General features: G+C 35.3%; 2 pseudogenes; one reads left to right on the top strand and one right to left on the bottom strand.

Annotated features, from left to right (window-relative positions):
* Positions 1-8,972: 8,972 nt before the first annotated feature.
* Positions 8,973-11,073, top strand: LOC136386374 (large ribosomal subunit protein eL8 pseudogene; annotated as a pseudogene).
* Positions 11,074-19,138: 8,065 nt separating this feature from the next.
* Positions 19,139-19,963, bottom strand: LOC136385626 (protein N-terminal asparagine amidohydrolase-like; annotated as a pseudogene).
* Positions 19,964-20,290: the final 327 nt, after the last annotated feature.

Raw genomic sequence — 20,290 nt, 5'->3', positions numbered from 1 at the left:
CCTGTTTGCATCATTTCTAATTTTTTTTAATAGGTAATCTCGAATAGCACCGCGAGATCTGTTGAAAGATTTCTTTTTGACTATTGCCTCCCCGAAAGGAGGGACAGAAGAAAGAAACAGGAAAAAAGGAGCTTTTAATTACATTGCATTAGAATGAAGGACTTTTTCCCACGGAGACTAAAAGCTCTGCTTATAACTTCCCGCTCAGAAATGTATGCAAATAAGAAGACAGATATTCCTTGAAAGAGGAAATTGTATATTGAATCAAGAAACTAATAAGAAAGCCCCTGCTCTCAAAACTTTGTGCATTTTAGGACTGCTGTTTATGATGTACTGATTGTTCTGATGTAAACTGGTAGCAGGAGTTAGTTGCTAAAGGACAGAGCAATGCCACAGAAGGTTTTAAAAAGTTTCAGGTTTCTCTAAACTCAGAAACAGCAGGATTGGGTTTCTTTTTGAGCTTTGCTTTTTGTTAAAATAGGGAATCCTGCTTCTGATTGGCAAATGCAAGAATGAAGGAAAAAAATTGAAAACTGAAAAAGAATTGAAAATACGTGTAAGAAATAAATTAGCTACGTTTTGTTTTGTATTGTTTGTTTATTAACTAGCTGAAGAAAGGGAATTTGGATCCTATGTTGCGGAGATGTTTAAATGGTGAATAGAGAAAACAAATGGTTATTTGTAGCTCTAGGAAAATGAGCTAACAGTTGATGATGTCCAGAGAGGGACCATATACATCAGACTGTAATTTCAAATGTCCAAATTATGTCAAATGAACAAAATTAAGGAACTTGCAAAATGAGTGGATAGAGTCAGTCACCTGTCCTAACTTCTTGACTTTCCCTTGGCAGTTTTCCCCCTCTATATTCCAGTGGCTTCATCGTCTTTTTTTAGGTTCAATAGTTATAGTTTCCTAACTATTCTCTGTTCAGAGTATTTCTGTTCTTCAATTTATGTGATCCATAGAACAGCCTTGAGAGGTGGATATTATTACATTCATTTTACAGAAGAAATTGAGACTCAAGAAAATAAGTAATTTTCCCAAAGTCACATAGCTAGTAAATTTCAGAGTCAGGATTAGATCTCAAGTCTAACCAACTCTAAAGGTCACCATTTTAACCGTAATTGTAACGCATTGCCTGGAAGAAGAAAAGTACTCAATAATTGTGGTTTTTTACGTATCTTTATTATGTTTCATTTCTATGTCTTCCTTTGTGGCAATAAATACCACACAATCTTAATATGTTTTAATATGTGGAAATCCCTTACCACAAGTTTTTCTACTTTGGTCTTCTTTGTTAAGTGTTCTTATTGTCTATACTTCTTTATATTTCCTTTTAGAAAATTAGTAAGTTTATGACTACAATATAAAAATAAAATTGATTTTTTGTAGTAACCTTGTATCCAGAAACTTTGCTAAACACAAAATGTTAAAATTAATAATGTACCTGGGAGCCCTGGCCGGTTGGCTCAGTGGTGGAGCATCGGCCTGGCTTGGAGGAGTCCCAGGTTCGATTCCCGGCCAGGGCACACAGGAGAAGCGCCCATCTGCTTCTCCACCCCTCCCCTCTCCTTCCTCTCTGTCTCTCTCTACCCCTCCCACAGCCAAGGCTCTATTGGAGCAAAGTTGGCCCGGGCACTGGGGATGGCTCTATGGCCTCTGCCTCAGGCCCTAGAATGGCTCTGGTTGCAGCAGAGCGACGCCCCAGATGGGCAGAGCATCACCCCCTGGTGAGCATGCCAGGTGGATCCTGGTTGGGCACATGTGGGAGTCTGTCTGACTGCCTCCCTGTTTCCAACTTCAGAAAAATACAAAAAAAAATAATAATGTACCTGTACATATTTTGTATGCTATATTTATACAGTAATACCATCCAAGCAAAATGACAGTTCTATTTTTTTCTTTCCAATCTTTTACCATTTTCATTTTTTAATTGCACTGACACCTCTAAAACACTCATTTTTTTTTTACTATTGCTGTGTAATAAACATATTCAAAACTTAGTGTCATGGGCCCTGGCCGGTTGGCTCAGCGGTAGAGCGTCGGCCTGGCGTGCGGGGGACCTGGGTTCGATTCCCGGCCAGGGCACATAGGAAAAGCGCCCATTTGCTTCTCCACCCCCGCCCCCCCTTCTTCCTCTCTGTCTCTCTCTTCCCCTCCCGCAGCCTAGGCTCCATTGGAGCAAAGATGGCCTGGGCGCTGAGGACGGCTCCTTGGCCTCTGCCCCAGGCGCTAGAGTGGCTCTGGTCGCGGCAGAGTGACGCCCCGGAGGGGCAGAGCATCGCCCCCTGGTGGGCAGAGTCCCCCCCTGGTGGGCGTGCCGGGTGAATCCAGGTCCGGCGCATGAGGGAGTCTGTCTGACTGTCTCTCCCCGTTTCCAGCTTCAGAAAAAAAAAAAAGAAAGAAAGAAAGAAAGAAAGAAAAAAAAACTTAGTGTCATGGAAATTTTTTTTTCATGCTCAAAGATTCTATAGGTCAGTAATTCAGTCAGAGCACAGCAGTGAAAAAAAAAATTCTCTTATCTACAGTATCCGTACCTGAAAAGTTTTGGAGGGTAAGAGTCACTTAGTTCCTAGAAGCAAAAATCATCTGGAGATTCCTTTATTCATGTATCTGGTACCTATATTGAAATGATTCAAGGACTAAACTCAACTGCAAATATTGACTAGAGTGCTTGCATGTGACCTCAACATGTGATATAGTTTTTCTTATGGCATGGCAACTTCAGATAGTTGAACTTCTTAAAGTGTAGCTCAGAGATCCAACAAAGAAAGCAGAGGCTTTGTTACCTTTTATGATCTTACCTTGAAGTCACATAGCGTTATTTCTCCAAAGAATTATGCTCCACAATTAGAAAACAAAACTGGACCATACCCCAAAAAGACATTGATTAGATTAAGGTAGCCTGATATTGCTCCTAAAGCAATCTTTGGAATAAGATATCATCCAGAGCCTCATTGTTATTAAATATTCTCATCAAAAATGTCTAGGACTAAAATAGAATTCTGTTTAGACAATAATCAAAACAACATGTTCTTGGCAGAAAAACAGACACACAGAAATAAAACCATATGTATGGGCTAGTAATTTTTGATAAAGAGTAAAAAACATACAACAAAGAAAAGAAAGCCTCTTCAATACATGGTGCTGCAAAGGTTAAGCCACATGCAAAAGAATGACACTAGACTACTGTTTCCCCCATACACAAAACTAAGTCAAAATGAATCAAAAACCTAAATATAAGACCTGAAACAATCAAATGTACTGCTCACAAAAATTAGAGGATCTTTTTATTGGTTCGTATTCATTTTGAAATATCCCGTAATTTTTGTGAGCAGTATACATAGAAAAAAAAACATAAGTACTAATGTTAATATTAATAATGTACCTGTATATATTTTGTATGTTATATTTATACAGTAATACCATCCAAGCAAAATGACAGTTTTATTTTTTCTTTCCAATTTTTTACCATCTTCATTTTTTAATTGCACTGATACCTCTAAAACACTCATTTTTTTTACTATTGCTGTGTAAAAATAGTAAAAAAAATGAGTGTTTAAGTAATAATATTATGGACCTTGGTCTTAGAGAAGTTTTATAAATTTGCTCCCAAAGACAAGGGAACTAAAAACAAAAATAAATAAATTGGAGTATATCAAACTAAAATGTTTCTGCCCAACAAAAGAAACTGCTTACAAAACAAAAAGGCAACCAATCGAATGAAAGTATTTGCAAGCAACATCTCTGACAAGGGGTTAAATTTTAAAATATATAAAAAATTCATACAACTCAACAGCAAAAGAACAAACAACCCAATTAAGAAATGTGAAGAGAACCTGAATAGACAATTCTCCTTAGAAGACATGTAAATGATCAACAGGTATATGAAAAGATGCTCAACTTCACTGTCTACTAGGGAAATGCAAATCAAAACTACAATAAGACACAACATCTCACACTTGTTAGAATGGCTATTATCACCTGACCTGTGGTGGCGCAGTGGATAAAGCGTTGACCTGGAATGCTGAGGTCGCCGGTTCAAAACCCTGGGCTTGCCTGGTCAAGGCACATATGGGAGTTGATGTTTCCTGCTCCTTCCCCCTTCTCTCTCTCTCTCTCTCTCTCTCTCTCTCTCTCTCTCTCTCTCTCTCTCATTCTCTCTCCTCTCTAAAAATTAATAAAAGTAAAAAAAAAAAAAGAATGGCTATTATCTACAAGACCAGTAATAACAAATGTTTGGAGAGGCTGTGGTGAATAAAAGAACACATTTTCAGTACCAGTGGGAATGTAAATTGTTACAACCACTGTGGAAAACATGATAGAGGACCCTCTAAAAATTAAAAATAAGTACCATACGACCCAGCAAACTCTTCTTGGTCTCTACCCTAAAATTTTGAAAACATTTATTCACAAACATATGTGCATCACTGTATTCATTGTAGCATTGTTTCTAGTGGCCAAAACATGGAAACACCGGAAGTGTCTTTTGATAGAGGATTGGATAAAAAAGTTGTGGAATACACACACACACACACACACACACACACACACACACAGTGAAATACTACTCTGCCATAAGAAAAGATGAAATACTGTCATTTATAATAAAATGAATAGACCTTGAGCATATTATGGTAAGTGAAATACATCAGACCAAAAAATTTAAAAACCATATAGTTGTACTCATATGTGAGATATAAAACTGAAAGCAACAAATGAACAAACAAGAAAAAACAAACAAAAAGTCAAAACACAGCCTGACTATGCGGTGGCGTAGTGGATAGAGCATCGGACTGGGATGCGGAGGACCCAGGTTCGAGACCCCAAGGTCGCCAGCTTGAGCACGGGCTCATCTGGTTTGAGCAAGGCTCACCAGCTTGGACCCAAGGTCGCTGGCTCAAGCAAGGGGTTACTCGGTCTGCTGAGGGCCCACGGTCAAGACACATATGAGAAAGCAATCAATGAAAAACTAAGGTGTCACAGCAAAAATCCGATGATTGATGCTTCTCACTTCTCTTTGTTCCTGTCTGTCTGTCCCTACCTATCCCTCTCTCTGACTCTGTTAAAAAAAGAAGTAAAAAAACAGGTAACAGTATAGTGGTTACCAGAGGAAAGGGGGTTTGGAAGGCAGTGAAAGTTAAAGAGGGTCAAATATATGGTTATGGAAGATTTGACTTTAAGTGATGGGCACATAATGCAATATACAGATGATGTAGCATAATTCCACACTTGAAACTGCATAATCTTATTAACTCTTGTCACTATAATAAATTTAATTTTTTAAAAATACCAAAGTGTCTCTTGATAGAGGATTGGGTAAAGAAGATGTGGTATATAGATACACTGGAATACTACTCAGCGGTAAGAAATGATAACATATTGCCATTTACAATAACATGGACAGACCTTGAAGACATTATACTAAGTGAAATAAATAAATCAGAGAAAGCTAAGAACTGTATGATTTCACACATAGGTGAGATATAAAACTGAGACTCATGGACATAGACAAAAGTGAAGTGGTTACCAGGGGAAAGGGCAGTAAAAAGGGACAAATATACTGTGATGAAAAATTATTTAATTTTAGGTGATAGGCACACAGTGCAATCAACAGTTCAAATGCTATAGAAATGTTCACCTGAAACCTATATACTCTTACTAATCAATATTACCCCATTAAATTTAATATTTAAATGAAATAAAAAAAAACTAGGAATAAGGTTAACCAAGGACATAAAAGACTATATTTGGAAAATTATAAGATGTTTATGAAAAAAATTATTCTTCTTCAGAGAAAAATGTTACTGAAACCAATGACAGATAAAAATCATAAAAGCAACCAAAGAATAAAAGATATATTACTATAGAAGGGGAAGCAATATGACCTATTGTTTCTTGTTCATCAGAAAATAAAGGGAAACAAAAGACAATGGAAAGATAACTCTAGTGTACTGAAAGAATCCAACTTTAAACAGAAAAAAATCTAAAACCAACATAAATATTTCTTATAAACTAATGTGAAATAAAGACATTTTCAGATAAACAGTATTTTTCACCAACAGTTCTATACTAATTAAAATACTAATGTATGCATTTAAGGCAAAATAAAAATATTATAGATGAAAGCTGAGACGCAACATGGAGTGAAGAACCATGGAAATATTTACATAAATATTTATGTCGATTTGTAATAAACAGTGACTATGTAAAAGAATGACAATTGTGTCTTGTGGAGTTTAAACATGTTCAGAATCAAAAGACATAAGAAATATTTAATATCAATTGGATAAGTGTTCAAAGGTTAAAAGGTCTTTATATTATACAAAAAATGGTAAAAGTATATATATATAATTTATATATATTAAAAGTATATATATATTAAATTTATTCAGCTAATAAAATATTCAATTGGAAAAAATCAATCTAAAATATGGAAATACTGGAGGGGAAAAAAAGAGAGAGTTGGGGCATCTAGTAGTAAAATATCATTAATAATTTTATGCTAGTAAATGACATAAAATGGTCAAATTGCTAGAATAGCACAACTTAACTAAGATGTACACAGAATGAACTAAAAACAATAGTTCTATAACTACTAAGAAAAAAATTATATATAATTAAAACATTCTTACAAAGTAAACTATAAGCCCAAGCGATTTCATTGGAAAATTCTACCAAAAATTTAAGAAATAAAGAATACCAATTTTGTACATATTTCTCCAGACAATAGGTGAAAAAGGTCATTTCCCAATCATTTAAAGTACAGCTACATATTCATTCCAAAACGTGATGAGCACATTACAAGAAAAAGAATCCATAAGCCAATCTCACTGTGGAATAATAGGAACAAAGTTGCTGAACAAAACAGTACTAAACCAAATCCAGTAGCACATAAAAAGGATAATTCTTTATGACCAAGTTGGATTATTCTAGAAGTTCAGTATTGCCTTAACATTTGAAAAGCAATCAATGTAATTCCCTTCTTTATCTGAAGAAAGGAGAAAAATCATATCATATGATCATTTAAATAGATGGAAAAACTAATTTGATGTATTTTAACATTCTTTCATGATTAAAAAGATAAGAAATGGGAAATTTAAAAGGGAGTCTCTTGAATCTGACCCAAAAAATGGGTACAAAAACCTTCAGCAAATATCATAAGTACAGGTAAAATATCATTGTCTTTTTCTCTGAGAGTGGGAATAGAACATAGATTCTCACTATTATCTTTTCCACTTACCTGGTACATAGCCAATACAGTAAGACAAGAAAAATAAAATAAAGATATAATTCATAAGGGAGAAATTTAAATGTCATTATTTATAAATAATATTTATGTTATAGAAAACCCAAAATCTACAGATAACCTATTTTAAATAACAAATTTATTTGGCAAGAAAGATGGTTGGAAGATCACTATACAAATAAAATGATATTCCAACACATTAGCAACAGATGTAGGAAATGAACTTTTTAAAACATATTATATATGTACCAAAGCTTTTTAATCTATTTGTCCACTGATGGGCACTTGGGCTGTTTCCAGATCTTCACTATTGTGAACAATGCTGCCATAAACATGGGGGTGCATTTCTCCTTTTGGAACAGTGCAATGTTGTTCTTATGGTATATTCCTAAAAGTGAGATAGCTAGGTCAAAAGGCAGCTCGATTTTTAATTTTCTGAGGAATCTGCATACCGTTTTCCACAGTGGCTGCACCAGTCTGCATTCCCACCAGCAGTGCAGGAGGGTTCCCTTTTCTGCACATCCTCGTCAGCACTTATTCTGTGTTGTTTTGTTGATGAGCACCATTCTGACTGGTGTGAGGTGATATCTGATTGTGGTTTTAATTTGCATTTCTCTAATGATTATTGATGTTGAGCATTTTTTCATATGCCTATTGGCCCTCTGTATGTCCCCTTTGGAGAAGTGTCTATTTGGTGCATATATACTATGGAATACTACTCAGCCGTAAAAATGATGACCTTGGATCATTTACAATAACATGGATGAACCTTGATAACCTGAGTGAAAGAAGTAAATCAGAAAAAACTAAGAACTATATGATTCCATACATAGATGGGACATAAAAACGAGACTCAGAGACATGGACAAGAGTGTAATGGTAATGGGGGGGGAGGAAGGAGAGGGAGGGAGTGGGAGGAGAGGGTCACAAAGAAAACCAGATAGAAGGTGACAGAAGACAATTTGACTTTGGTTGAGGGGTATGCAACATACTCAAATGTCAAAATAATCTGGATGGAAATGTTTTCTCTGAAGATATGTACCCTGATTTATCAACGTCACCCCATTAAAATTAATAAAAAATAAAATGTTATATAAAATAATGTAAGTTAATAAATACCTAAAAATAAATCAATTTTTTTCTTTCTCAGACTTTTTTGTTTCTATTATTTTAAAAATTTATTTAATTTTTATTGAATTTATTAGAGTGACATTGGTTAATGAAATTAAGTAGGTTTCAGGCATACAATTCTATAACACATCATTTGAATATTATATTATGTGTTCCTTACCCCTTGTCAAGTCTCTTTCCATCACCATTTGTCCCCCATTTTTCCACTTCTACTGGCCCCACCTCTTTTTCTGTCTGGTAGTGAACATACAGTTGTCAGTGTCTATGAGCTTTGGTTGTTTTTTGCTTAATTTTTCACAGGTTTCACTCAGCCCTCCAAACCTGTACTCTCTGCCAACTGTCAACCTGTTTTCTATATCTATGAGTCTGTTTCTATTTCGTTTGTTTATTCTGTTCATTAGATTCTACATTTAAATGAAATCCATTCATTTATTGATGAGACTTGGGCTGTTTCCAAAACTTGGTTATTGTAAACAATGTTGCAAAAGACATAAGGGAGCATATATTTTCTTTCTTTCTTTTTTTCTCGTCTTTTTTTATTATTGATTAATTTGAGTTAGAGAGGAAAAGAGGGAGAAAGAAAGAGCATACATGACACAGGAACATCGATCTGTTCCTGTATGTGCCCTGGCCAGGATCAAACCGGCAACCTCTGTGCTTCCAGACGACGCTCTAACCACTTGAGTTATCTCTGCAAGACTACTCTTTCAAATTAGTGTTTTGAGTTTCTTCAGATAAATTCCCAGAAGTATAATCAATGAGTTATAAGGTATTTCCATTTTTAATTTTTTGAGGTAACTCTATACTGCTTTCTTAGTGGTTGCATCAATCTGCATGCCCACCAACAATGCACAAGGGTTCCTTTTCTTCATACCCTTGCTAACACTTCTTTGTTGTTGATGTTAGACATTCTGAAAGATATGAGGTGATAATTCCTGTGGTTTTATTTTTCATTTCTTTGATGATTAGTGATGTTGAGGAAGTTTTCATATTTCTACAAATGCATTTAAATATAATAAAGTTAAATAAAACAGAAAACCAGGAAACAATGAACATAGGATTCAGGGTATATATATTCCAGGGGAATGGAACAGTGGGAGAAAATATATGGTTTAATGTAAATTTACTCTCAAGGCCCAAGTTTTGGGGGGGGGGGTGCTGAGGTTGTGTATGCTTATTATATTAATCAAAATTATTTACTGAATAAATGACTTAAAATAGTCTATGTATGAGATTGATGAAAAGAATTAGTATAGATAATGTTTATGTGAAGACAATTCTATGCTTTTGAGATCCATAATGTTTAAAAATAATTGTAAAATTATGATGAAAATTGTTTGGTGTCAACTTTAAAATGTGTAAGGGTGTATATGTTTTCAAATCCTTTTAAGGGTTATACAAGAAAAAATGTTTAAAGATGACTGATCTGGAAGACAATTTTCTGCTTTATATTAATAAAATAAATTTTTCAGATGCTTTCTAAAAAGTAAAATACAGTATTTCTGCTCATTCTCCTTTCTACTACTCTATTAATTCTATAAAGGAACTTAAACTGGCTCTCCTCCTGCCATCCAAGATTTTGAAAGGAAATAAGGTTAAGGGGAAACAAGTGCCTTCTGTCATGAAAAAGCAGGAGATCAAGAAGGCAATAAAGCCCCTGTTTGAGAAAAGGCCTAAGAATTTTAGTATTGGACAATACATCCAACCCATAAGGGACTTCGCTCACTTTTTCAAATGGTACTATTACTTTCGACTGTAGATTAAAGGGTTATTCTTTATTAGCGTCTGAAAGTACCTCTTGCCATTAACAAGTTCATCTAGTCTTTGAACTGCCAAACAGCTGCTCAGCTGCTTAAGCTGGCCCACAAGTACAGACCAGGGACAAAGTAAGAGAAGAGGCAGAGATTGTTGGTCAAGGCAGAGAAAAAAAGCTGCCAGTAAAGGTAATGTCCCCACCAAGAGACCAGCAGGGGTTAACACTGTAACCACCCTGGTGGAGAACAAGATAGCCCAGCTGTTAGTCACTGTACATGCTGTGGATCCCATCAGGTTGGTTGTCTTCCTGCCTGCACTGTGCAGTAAAATGGGAATTCCCTTGACTGACTGGTGGTAACGCTGAAGTCCCAGGTATGAACCCCCAAGGTCGCTAGCTTGAGTGTGGGCTCATCAGGATCAGCAGCTTGAGCACGGAATCAGCAGCTTGAGCATAGGATCATCAACATGATACCATAGTCTCTGACTTGAACCCAAAAGTTCACTGGTTTTAAGCTGAAGGTTGCTAGTTTGAGTCCAAAGTGGCTGGTTTGAGCAAGAGATCACTGGTTCATGTGGAGCTCCCCTGTCAAGGCACATATGACAAGAAATCAATGAACAACTAAAGTGACACAACTGTGAGTTGATGCTTCTCATCTCTTTCCCTTTCTCTCTTTCTCACACACAAAATGGAGGCTCCCTATTTCATTATCAAAGGGAAGGTCAGGAAGACCTGCACCACCATTGCTTTCACACAGGATAATTTAGAAGACAAAAGAGCTCCGACTAAGCTGGTGGAAATTACTGGACCAATCACAACAGCAGATATGATGAGATACACTGACACTGTAGAGACAATATTCTGGCTCCAAAGTCAGTGGCTCACATTGCCAAGCTGGAAAAAGTGAAGGCTAAAGAACTGGCCATCAAACTGAAATAAGTTTATATACTGTTGAGTTTTTCTGCATATAAAAGTAATAAAAATTCTGTTTCAAAAAAACAAAAAAAAACTTGAACTACATTTTCAAAACTATACTTTACAAAACACTAGTTTGGGGGTAATATTGATAAGTAACGCACGAAGGCATATGCACACATATACGTATACAAAATACAGGGTGTGGCAAAAGTAGGTTTACAGTTGTGAGTATAGGATTATTTATTATTTATTATATTGTCTGACCTGTGGTGGCACCGTAGGTAAAGTGTTGACCTGGAATGCTGATGTTGCCGGTATGAAACCCTGGGCTTGCCTGGTCAAAGCACATATGGGAGTTGATGCTTCCTGTTCCTCCCCTCTCTTCCCCCCTCTTCTCTCTCTCTCTCTCTCTCTCTCTCTCTCTCTCTCTCTCTCTCTCTCTCTCTCCTATCTCTAAAATGAATAAATAGAAAATCTTTTAAAAAACAAGCAAAAAAAAAGAGAAAAGTTATTTATTATGTTATTTTCCATACAAACAACTGTAAGCCTACTTTTGCCCGACCTTGAAATTATTCTCTCATTTGGGAAAAACTGCATACTATTTTATCCAATTTTGGCAGTACTATCCTATTAGCATTCATTGTTCTGAGGGAGACCAATTTAGGTAACACTTATCTACTAGTCTAGCATAATATATTGTTAGTGAACTCACTCACTTTTAGTAGTAACCATTTTCTTATCTAAATTCTTTTTTAATACACTTAGAATATTTTTTAGAATTCTACTGTATCATTGAAATAAATAACATGCATTCTCCTATCATCAGTTTTGGTATTCTTATTAAGCACCTGAAAGTGCCTCCTGCCATTAACCAGTACACTCAGTCCTTGGACTGCCAAACAGCTGCTCAAGTGTTTAAGCTGGCCTTAATTAGTACTTAAGAGTACTAATAATTATTCATCAATTTCATTTACTAATATCCTCACTACTCTAAGAAGTTGTTCGACCATGCTTCATAGAGCCTGAGAATTAAGATAAGAGTACCATGTATGAATACTAAGTAAGTATCTGTAATGCAGTCACATTCTACAATAAAATGTATTAGTGCTACTCTTATGAAAAAATAGATTGCATAAAAGAACACTTCTATTTTTGGACAATAAAGTTGAAAAGAAACACTTTTGGAGAGCTTATTATGTGCCAAGCACTGTGAACAATCTGTATGCATATTATTTCATCTAAATCTTCATAGCTATCTTGTGAGATAGCTATCATTGCCCTATTTGACAGAAGATAAAATTAAGACACAGTGTTTAAGTAACTTGCTCAAGGTTGTGTAGAGAAGCAATATTTCAAAAGTAGGATTAATTTCATATATTCTTAACCACTATACTATACTGCCTCCTGGAGGACAAAGACTGTATTTCACCTATATCTTAATACTTCAGAATAGGTGACATAGCAGTTGTTCAAAAAATATTTGCGGAATGAATGAATATCTAAATAAATACATTTAAGTTAAGGACTTTCATGCGTTCAAAGAATTTAGTATTCTAAGAAAATATTTCTATCAGTCTTGGAACTTCATTTCTTATTTATGAATGTTGTTCTACCCTATTGATTTATAGTAATCTGTATAAAATCATTACTCTTTCAAAATTAATTATTCAAATTTTAAAAACTTAACAAAAATGGTATCTTTAAAACAACTTAATAGATTTCTGTGTACCCTTATTAAAGAACTATAGGATGTTCAAAGTCTTCATAGACAAGCATGTCAGTATAATGAAAAAAGCTTTAAGTATGGTTTTTATTTTTCACTCATTGAGATTCTCTTATTTTACTAGAGTGATCACCTTAGATACCATTAACCATTTTTATAATGTTAGCATTATTTAACTTAAAAATTATTTTTAAAATTTCTAATTTTTCAAGGTTTCTCAGTTCATTATCTTAATTGAATACCTAATAAATCATCAGGGGTTCACCATCTAATAAAAACAAACAAAACTAAGCAAATAATTTTAATTATGAGAATGATAAATGTAATAAAAAGGATAAAAGTAAGATGATACAGGAAAATATTTTAAAAAGAAAGACCTGAAAGGTTATATTTAATGGGCAACTACTGCATGTGAAGCATTGTGCACTTCCTGAAAGACAGAAATGCATTAACTCAAAGTTCCTACACTTAAGTACATAGCTTTGTAGGAATGACTGACAAGAAATAAAAACTGTGAAAGTGAGTAACGTGTGTTATATAAAACTACATTTATAATAATGTAAAAGCACAGTAAAGAAAAAGACTAAATCTTCTTGGATGAAATATGGAAGGTTTTTTGAGGACTTAATATATACATGGTGAGAGAGACAGAGAGATGGACAGATAGGAACAGACAGACAAGAAGGGAGAGAGATGAGAAGCATCAATCCTTCATTGTGGCACCTTAGTTGTTCATTGACTGCTTTCTCATATGTGCCTTGACCTGGGGGGCTATGAGAATGATAAATGCAATAAAAAGAATAAAAGTAAGATGATACAGGAAAAGTAAGATGATACTGCAGCAGAGTGAGTGACCCCTGGCTCAAGCCGGTGACCTTGGGCTCAAGCTGGTGAACCTTGCTTGAACCAGATGAGACTGCGCTCAAGCCAGTGATCTAGGGGTCTCGAACTTGAGTCTTCTGCATCCCAGTCCAATGCTCTAGCCACTGTGCCACCGCCTGGTCAGGCTTAACTTATATATTTTAAAACGAAATAAAGTAAACGGATTAGCCAACGGAAAGAAAAAAAAAAACATATACGTAACACATAGATACAGACAACAGAGTGACAATATCCAGAAGGAAAAGAAGGGTAGGTAGGGGAAGGGAGACAGAAAGAATGGAAGAGGGAAATGGAGGCAGAAATATACTTTGTTTAGGGTGATGGGTACATGATGCAGTGTGTAAATGGTGTTATATTGAGGTGTATACCTGAAACCTGAATGATTTGATGAACCATGTCATCTTAATAAAATAAGAATAATTTTTAATATATAATATATATTTCACATAATTATATTACTAAAACAAAGAAAGTAAAAATTTTAAATGTTATTCACATTACTTTGGATATATAATACACTCAAATGGTTCAAAAATAAAACAATAAATCAAGGTTTATATTAAGAAGTCCCATTCATCTCCCTTCCACATCTGCACCTCTCTTTTCTGTACCCTGCAACTAATGTTTTCATTAATTCTTGTAGATAGTTTCAATGGTTTTCTATGTAAATACAAAAAAATGAAATTATATGCCATTATCACTTTCAATGGAAAGTGATAAGAAGCAATGACATAGTGACATGGATGGACCTTGAGAACGTTATACTGAGTGAAATAAGTAAATCAGAAAGAGCTAAGAACTGTATGATTTCAGACATAGGTGGGATATAAAACTGAGACTCATGGACATAGATAAGAGTAAAGTGGTTGTCTAGGCGAGGGGGACATGGGGAAGGGGGAAGGGAATGTGAGGGAGGGGAGAAGGAGGGGTTGGGAGAAAGGTGTAAAGAGGGACAAATATAAAGTGAAGGAAAATGATTTGACTTTGGGTGATGGGCACACAACATAATTAACAGTTCAAATGCTATAAAAATGTTTACCTGAAACCTATGTACTCTTATTGATCAATGTCATCCTGTTAAAGTTAATTTTCTAAATAAAATTTAAAAATTAAAGAAACTATATGCCATTATCACTTCCGTCTTTTATTCAAAAGACATTATATTATAATCTTCCTTTTCTTACTCATTTTAACTTACTGTATATCCTGGAAATATTCTCATATCAGTACATGCAGAGAGGCTTCTCTCTTTTTTTTTTTTAACAGATGCCTAACACTCCATTGTATGGGTTTATCACAGCTTACTTAACAAATCCTCTAGTGATAAATGTTTGGATTATTTCAAATCTTTTATTATTACAAACAGTACACCAATAAGTAGCTTTCTGTGTGTGGCCATAAATTTTCGTAAGGATTGCTCAGTCAAAAGATAAATTATGCTTTTTTGTCATGCAGAAGTGTCTTTTTAAAAAGTAATTGACAGCCTGACTAGGCGGTGGCACAGTGGATAAAGCCGTTGGACTGGGACACGGAGGACCCAGGTTCCAAACCCTGAGATCGCCGGCTTGAGCGCAGGCTCATCCGGCTTGAGCAAGGGTGCACCAACTTGAGCGTGGGGTTGCTGGCTTGGGCATGGAATCATAGATGTGACCTCATGGTTGTTGGCTTGAAACCCAAGGTTGCTAGCTTGAGCCCAAGGTCACTGGCTTGAGAAAAGGGTCACTTACTCTGCTGTAGCTCTTTGATAAAGGCACATATGAGAAAGCAGTCAATGAACAACTAAGGAGCCACAATGAAGGATTGATGCTTCTCATTTCTCTCCTTCTTGCCCGTCTGTCCTTGTCCATCCTCTCTCTGTCTTACTCTCTGTCTTGGTCACACACACAAAAAAAGTAATTGACCTTATTGATTTTTTTTTTAATTTTTGGCTCCTGAATCCTGATCTATAGTTTTAAAAAAGAACAAACAAACAAAAAAAAAACCTTTCAATTCCTCAATTATAAAATGTGTGTGCGTGTGTGTTTTCTTCTAGTCCTTTTGTAACTTTTTTTTAAACTATGGAGTTTACTCTCTCACTTAACTTGTCCAGTGTACATTATGACAATCTTTTTAAATCTGTTTCTTCCTTCTCTTTGCTTTTTGCTGACATATTTTAAAGCAACTTCCAGACATCATGTCTGCCCCTTCCTCAATATTTCAACATACATATCTAATTTATAAGGTTTATTTCTCCATATAACTACCATGTCATTATCATACCTAAAAAAAAATAACAGTAATTCCTTAATACCATGTAACACCCAGACTACATTAATTTTTTCCTGATTACTTTAAAGATGTACTTTTACATCCATTTACTTTTTTTTCATCACCATCCAAATAAGATCCACAAATTATTTTTCGTTGTTATGTCTCTTGTTTGTTTTATTCTACACCCTTTTGTTTTCCCTCTATTATGTATACACTTTTAAGGAGCAGACCGAGGAGAACCAGAAGAGTGCAGTGTTGCTCTTTAAAACTAGCTTTAGAGCCTCCTCAAATACTTTTTAAAATCAAAAAAGATTTGCCTGACCAGGAGGTGGCGCAGTAGACCAAGCATTGAACTGGGACACAGAAGAAACAGGTTCGAGACCCTGAGGTCACCAGCTTGAGCACAGGCTCAACTGGTTTTAGCAAGGCTCACCAGCTTGAGTTCAAGCTCGCTGTCTTGAGCAAGAGGTCACTGGCTCTACTGGAGCTCCCTGGTCAAGGGTACACATAAGAAAGCAATCAATGAACAACTAAGCTGCTACAATGAAGAATTGATGCTTCTCATCTCTCCTTTCCTGTTTGTCTGTCCCTATCTGTCCCTCTCTCTGTTTCTCTCTCTCTGTCTCTGTCACACACACACACACACACACACACACACAAAAGATTTAAACAAATACCACTTAACTTTGCCCTGCATAATTATTTTTATCAAAACATGAGAATCATAAAAAGTAAATTGTTTTTAATTAATCTAAACTTTATTACATTAATCTAGAATTCTTCAATAAGTCTTTGTGAACATACTTATCAGTTCTCATTTTATATACTTATTGTTATACTTTAAATATTTTCAAATGGGAGGACAAAATAATTTCCGTGATGTGTCATAATTTGGGTACAGTATGTACAATGACATTGAAACAGTGTGTCCAGAGTGTAGAGAACAAGGATTGGAGTGACTTGTGAAGAGAAGCAGAGAAAGAGGTTAATGTCAAAGCATGCAGGGCTTTCTAGGGCCTTAAGTATTTTGATTTTTATCCTGAAAACAATGAGAAATCATTGAAAAGTTTTAATTTTTGAGTTGTATACCTTCAACTCAAGAAAATTCTGAATATTTTTATCTTGATTAACTAGCTCACATGAAAATACAAAAGAAAATACAAGCTATTTGGCTCTCATCCACCAACAGGTGATTCAAAACAGAGTAAATTCTTTTATCAAGCCTAAAAACATGCCATTACTTTTTTGTTCACATTTCCACCAGCTCCTGAAGTTTAGATAGTACTAGAACTGACTCGCTACCTGACATATAAGAATTCAAGGTTCAAAAATTATTAAAGAAAATAAATTATATTTGTGAAAAAAAATTGTACAATCATTACCTTTTCAGATATTACTTCAGTGACATTCATTCTCCTTCCCACTTACCTAAAATGCATGTTTTTTTTCTTCTGTAATGACAGCTACAATGATTTCACTGTTGGTTGTTCCATATGTAAAATTTCATGTTTTTCATAAACAGATCTCCAAAAAGCATTTTATCAATTACTTAATATTAACCAAAGGTACAAACATTTTTTGTAACTCATCGATTAGATATTAAAGACAGATTTGCATTGAGTCACATTAAAAATATGCTATTCTTGTGACAGTGCTATACATTTTTTATGCTTAAATGCAACCTTCTTGGAAGGCAGAATATTGTAGCAGAAGATTAACGTAAATCAGAACAAGATTGCAATTCTAATTCCATCTCATATTTGTAATATATCAGGGTCAAGTCAGTTTCTTTTTCAGCTTTTTCATCTACATAATAGGAGTAATTGTACCTAACATGCAGAGTTATTGTGAAAATTGAGGGAGATAGTTTATATAAAGCATCTGGCACAGATAGATGCTCAATATAATTATGAAGTTTTACTGTAATATTTAATACACTCTTAATGCAGACTTGGGAGATTTCAGATATATTAGCTTTCCTCAATATGTATATTACCAGTTAGCATATAATCTCTCATTGATAATTAATGTTTCATCATTGATACATCTCATTGACATTTGTTATTAATTTTTGAAGGATCATCAATTTTACTCTTTATACCCCTAGCTTATCCACTTATAGTCTTGTTAATTAAGCCATTAACATTACTAGAAAAATTGATTTTACCTAATTTTTCTTCGTTTTCATAATATACAGAGTGGAGCAAAGTAGGTTTTCCATTGTTCGTATGGAGAAAATGCAATAATTAATAAACAATAACACAAGAATAAACTTTGTTTCATGTAATCACCACTGCATACCTACTTTTGTCCCACCCTGTATTTAGATTTTGTTATACATTTATTTCTCCCCCCCAAAAAATAGTATAATCATAAGTGACTTTTGTTTCCCAGACCACATTATCATGAATGTAAAATAGAGTTATTCTAACACAGGATTTCCATGACTCTGGATTTACTTGTTTGAAAAATGTAGTACCTTCTTTACTTCACTCTACTCATGACCCTAGTGAAACAAAAATAGGTTTGAGAGTCCTTAGACTTCATCTTTGAGATGCTGTGTGAATCAGTCAGTTCTTTGGCTGGTACTTGGTGCCTCTTATTTTCTTACTCTTCCTTACTCATGCCAAATAAATAAATAACACTAAGGTATCCATTACCTCTTAAGGTGCTATTCATTACTGATGGCTTTTGAAGGTTCTTGCTGCTGAATGTACTCTCAGAAGCTTTTACACTAATGTTGCTGATACCTACTGCCTTTGCCTGAAAGGGATATGTGTACTGAGAATGCCATGTCCCATCTAAGGCTGCTGACATTAATGTTCCTGAAACTTCAATATAAGAATTAAACGATGTGTGCACAGGAAAAATGACACACATGTGGTAAAACAGTTGTGTAATGCTGTGCAATGAGTGAAACAGCTTGCTACATTTTTCACTCTTTTTCTTGTTTGGATATCCCTCTAGGACTGAAATGTGCCTGTGGGCGAACGAGGTCAGTGACTAATCCAACAGAGTTATATATCTGTGCTATATTTGAAAATCACTCTTTCTGATGCAGCTGGCCCATTGAACTCATCTTGATTACTGTGACTTTTTGTTCCATGAGGATGTGATTATCCGAGAGGTTCTTTGACTCCTCAATTAACTAGATTCTTCTTTTTTTTTTTTGCCAAAATAAGATTATTTTGAATGTCATTTGAAAGACACAAAGACTCAACAGATGTAGATTCCAAATTCCTTTTCTGTCCAACCCCCACCAATGGTCTGTCACACCAAAAAGTTGCTTTCTTTGATAATTTCTATATTTAGCTTTCTAGAGAGGAGATCTTTTCCCATAAGCTATCTTCATTCTTTTTGTAGAGGAGAGCTTTATTTTCAGGAAATAGCGTGTTTGTTGGAGATGGGTATTTTTTTAAAAACATCAAGGTAGATCTAATATGTTCAACAAAGTGAGAGGGCTCAGCTAGAGGTGAAGTGGACAGATTCTCTAGTATTTGCTTATCATCTTGCTGCAACCAGAAATCCACATGTGGAAATGGCATCCAGAAATACGGTCCTATTCGAAGTTGTTCTGTCTTTGAATCATAAAAACTAATCATTGGTCCTCCTATTAAAGCTCGTGCAGCACGCAGCTCCTCCTCTGGACCACAATCTTGGAAGGAGGCTCTGTAAATCTCTGCAGTTTTAACGTTGACAGCAATGCCATAAATGATTGGAAAGTGGTTTTCGTTTTCTTCCCAGTCATTTAATTCTGTCACACATAATGTCAGTAAGTGAATGTCATCTTCTTGTCTGTCAAATTCACTAAGAAGTTGATGAGTAAGTTTTTGTGACAACTGCCTATCGTCACTGAAGCCACCACGAGGTACAGTTCCAGCCTTCCACATTGAGCAGAGTCAGAAAAGGATTTTATGGAGTTCATGATCAAGGGGACCTCAGCTTTGGTGTCGGTTCCATCATAATGTGTCAAGCAGGTAGCCCCATTACCTCTGAAAGCGGGCGGGCTCAGATGAGATCCCCGGCGGACTGCAGGAGCCGCACTCTCCGCCCCTTGACCAGCAGCAGATTCTTATCACTGTTTTTTCACCAGTTCTCCAAGTGTATCTAAACATGTCAAAAACCTCAATGGAGCAAAACTTGGGTGCATCCTTAGACCCCCTAAAACTTTCTCTAGTAAAATCTTTGCAGAAAATGCTACAATGTGAATCTTTATGAGGAATTAATTATTAATTCCTGCAGGAATGGGAAAATAACAGTCCTATACCTGGGCACTCTAAATTTTGTTCACAAGCCCAGATTCTCACATACAAAACAACCCTGGAATTTTTTGTGACATCCTTCCTTGGCACAACCAGGGTGATAGAATAAAACTGGTTTAAA

The sequence above is a fragment of the Saccopteryx leptura genome, chromosome X (assembly GCF_036850995.1).
Source record: "Saccopteryx leptura isolate mSacLep1 chromosome X, mSacLep1_pri_phased_curated, whole genome shotgun sequence".
In the NCBI taxonomy this organism is placed as follows: Eukaryota; Metazoa; Chordata; class Mammalia; order Chiroptera; family Emballonuridae; genus Saccopteryx; species Saccopteryx leptura.
This window is presented reverse-complemented; position numbering and strand designations above follow the sequence as displayed.